Source organism: Camelina sativa, chromosome 20, assembly GCF_000633955.1.
Source record: "Camelina sativa cultivar DH55 chromosome 20, Cs, whole genome shotgun sequence".
Taxonomy (NCBI): Eukaryota; Viridiplantae; Streptophyta; class Magnoliopsida; order Brassicales; family Brassicaceae; genus Camelina; species Camelina sativa.
In genome coordinates, this window is record NC_025704.1 from 20,481,073 (window position 1) to 20,484,943 (window position 3,871).

The window sequence follows — 3,871 nt, forward strand, 5'->3', positions numbered from 1 at the left end:
TGGGGGGGGGGGGTCTACTATAGCTTGGGCAGAGACAGCGTTTACAAAATTGTTGTGTATCACATATAAAAGCATTTATCATACGCTAAGAATGGACAAATTTGTTGTAGTGGGAGGAGAGAAACAGAGATTTTGGCCGTCGGAACCATCATGCCTCAGAGATATCTGCAGGTCCCGCCAACGCTTACCGCACAAGATCTCAACCGGATACACGAGACTCTCCATTTGACTCCCATCAGGTGAGAAGGAACTTGTACCTGTCCAATGAAATCCCTCGGTCGGAGGTGCACCGGAATACGGTTTGGCAACGTATCGGGGAGACTAAGTCGAAAAACCATCCCAGAAGCAGGGAGACCTCTTTGTTGTCATCGTCAGGCTCACGCAAAAGAAAATACGAGGCGGCAGGTGAACGACTCCAGCCAACTCCGGCCCTGGATGATCCTCCCTTGAGTAAGCGTCCAGAAAAACAAAGCCTCAAGCCATCCACACGAAGGAGAGAATCCCCACTCCGGATAAGATTGGCACCCAGAGATGAGCCAAACTCGGATCAATGGTGGACATCTCGTAGGCCCCCTGCCACCATTTAAACCGTAGACAATCGGCTGCTGTAAAACAGCCTTGGACAAAGGAAAAGGCAAAGCTCAGGAATCAGGAGATGATCTCATGGAGGAAGAGGAGGACGACGAGGATGATGCAGTTTTGAACACCATACCAGCGAACTTCGAGTATGGATCGGAATCAAGAACAATTAACGCTAGCATGATCAGATTTGAGTTCCTCCAGCATCACCAATCCGAGAACCCATTGAGCTCCAATGTGACAATTTATCAGCAATTGGCGCAGAGAAAGAGAACCCAGTAGACCCAATGGTGGAGACCGAGGACGGCGACGACGCTGGATTATCGGATTGGGTGGTGGAAGAGACCCAGCCAAGAGAGGAGATTATTCCCTGTAGCTACGAACATATTGATTCTATCCCCTCAGTTTGGGAGAATTTGGCAGAAGATCATGAACATGACCCTTCTGAACGGAAGATAACCGAGGAAGATGTTAGATTGATGAAGGAGATTGAAAATGAGATGATTCTCGATGGGCTGCTCGACGTCGACAATAGTGATCTCCTTGGGGAGGATTTGTTGGGAGATAATGAGATGGTGGAGGACTCGGGGTGTCTGAAAGGAGGAGGAAAAAGCAAGAAGCATATGGTGACGGAGCAGCTGAAGCCAAAATCTTTCCCATCATCGTATCCGGCAACGTTGCAGTCTCATACGAGTAAGCGAGTGTTGTCCCCAAATGCATTGGGTGGAGGGAGAAAGGCCAGAAAATTTGATGGGCCTGATACAAATCATGGAGGCCCAACTGATGGATTAAAGGCCAAAAAAGATGATGCAGTCAAGGCCTTTCCTCCTAGCCCAAAAGTGAACAAGGCAGCTTCTAGAAAACTTAAAATGTTTTCTAGAAAGTGTTCACCAAAGAAAAGGACTACTCCAGCTACTAACGGTACAAGGGGTGACTCGGAGACTCCAACAAACACTGAGATCCCTCGAGGCAAGGTGGGAACAACTAAGAAAAAAACTAAAAGAGACAAGACAGAGCTGACAAAAGAAGGTGAGGTGGAGCCCCAGATCTCCCCAAAACCTTCAACATGAGGACTAATGCATGGAATTGTCAAGGGGCGGGAGCCAAGTTGACTCGTCGCCGACTGCATGAGATGTGTCGGATGTACTCACCAGGTTTTCTATTTATATCTGGAACTAAGAATGACAATGTCTATCTGCAAGATGTGCAAGTGGATTTAGGATTTGATAATTTTCGAAGTATCAAGCCCGAGGGTACTAGTGGCGGTTTAGCTTTATTTTATTCAAATAATTTTTCGGTTAAGTTTTTGTTGTTAAATGGCCGGTTAATCGATATCGAAACTATTATTAATGGAAATCGGGTCTTTCTGACATTTATTTATGGTGAACCTGTCCCCGCAAATAGAGTCTATGTGTGGGAAAGACTAATCTGAATTGGCATAAATTGATTTGAGCCCTGGTTTCTTGTTGGTGATTTCAACGAAATAACAAGGAATCATGAAAAACGAGGAAGAAAAAAAAGATCTGAATCCTCTTTTCTACCTTTCCGTGCTGTGATCGATTCATGTGGTTTGATAGATTTCCCTTATCAAGGAAATCAATTTTTATGGATTGGCCAACGGTCAAATGGTAAGAATCTATGTCCCTTGGATAGGGCCATGGGAAATGAGGAATGGCACAATATTTTTTCCCACACTAATGTGGAGTATTTGAAGATGTGGGGTTCAGATCATCATCCCCTCCTCGCATCAATTCAATCACGTCCAAAAAAGTTTGTGAAAAAATTCATGTGCAACAAGAGATGGCTCAATAAGCATGGCTTTAGAGAGGCGGTGCTAGATGGGTGGCGAGGTGATGATGCCTCCATGGAGCAAACCATCAGAAAAACAAATTCAAAATTGCAAACGAGCTATCTTTATGTGAAAGAAAAATAACCAAACTAATTCAGAAAAGCTGATTAAATACCTCCAAGACAAGATTGATGAGACCTTCGAAGATGATCAAGCGTCATCGGAAACACTCATGAACCTTAAATGGCAACTCTGTGAGGCTTATAGGGAGGAGGAAGTATATTGGCATAAAAAAACAGAGAACTTTGGCTTGCCGAAGGATATAGAAATAAAAAAAAGTTCCATGCATCCACAAAACAAAGAAGAGCAAGGAACAAGATCACAAGCATCCTTAATCAACTGGGAGTTTGGATTGATACAGAAGAAGGAATAGAAAAAGTAGCGATGGATTATTTCAGCAATCTCTTCTCTTCCTCGAATGCGAGTGACCCTACCTTTTCCATCAAGGACGTACCAACACTGGTCACACCCGAAATGAATGAGCATTTGACAAGAGAGGTTTCTGAAGAGGAAGTCAAAAGAGCCTTGTTCTCCCTAAACCCAGAAAAAGCTCCAGGCCTGGATGGGATGACAACTCTTTTCTTTCAAAAATTCTGGAAAACTATAAAGTGTGATCTCACTAAAATGGTGAACAATTTCTTTAGCTTTGGTTAGTTTGATGGCAAGTTAAATGAAACAAATATATGTTTGATCCCGAAAGGGGAACGACCTCGCGAAATGTCAAAATTTCTTTAGCTTTGGTAAGCTATAAGGTGATTTCAAAAATCATGAGCTTACGTCTAAAGAGGTTTTTACCGGATCTTATATCTGAGACTCAATCTGCCTTTGCGGCAGGATGATTAATCACAGATAATATTCTCATCGCTCAAGAAAACTTTCTGGCAATTAAGACGGACATGAGCAAAGCTTATGATAGAGTGGAATGGAATTTTCTGAGAGCCTTGATGGAAAAAATGGGATTTGATCAAAAGTGGGTGGGTTGGATAATGCAATGAATTACCGCCATCTCCTATAGATTTTTGATCAATGGGGACCCAAAGGGATGGATTAGGCCAACTCTTGGGATACGCGAGGGGACCATTCTCTCCGTACCTGTTCATACTCTGCACAGAGGCCTTAATAGCACAAATCAGGAATGCAGAACAAGAGGGAAAGATCCAGGGATTACGTATATACAAACGCAAGTCCTCGGGTTTCCCACCTACTCTTGCGGATGACAATTTATTATTCTGCAAAGCTGAGCCTGAACACTGTAAGGCAATTATTGACATAATCTCCTTTTATGGCGAGACGTCAGGACAGGAAATCAATTTCTCCATATCCTCGATAATGTTTGGCACCGAGGTTCCATCCCTTATACGACACGAGATAAAATCTATTGTAAGGATATCACAAGAAGGAGGCATGGGAACCTATTTGGGTCTCCCGGAGAAGATTAATGAG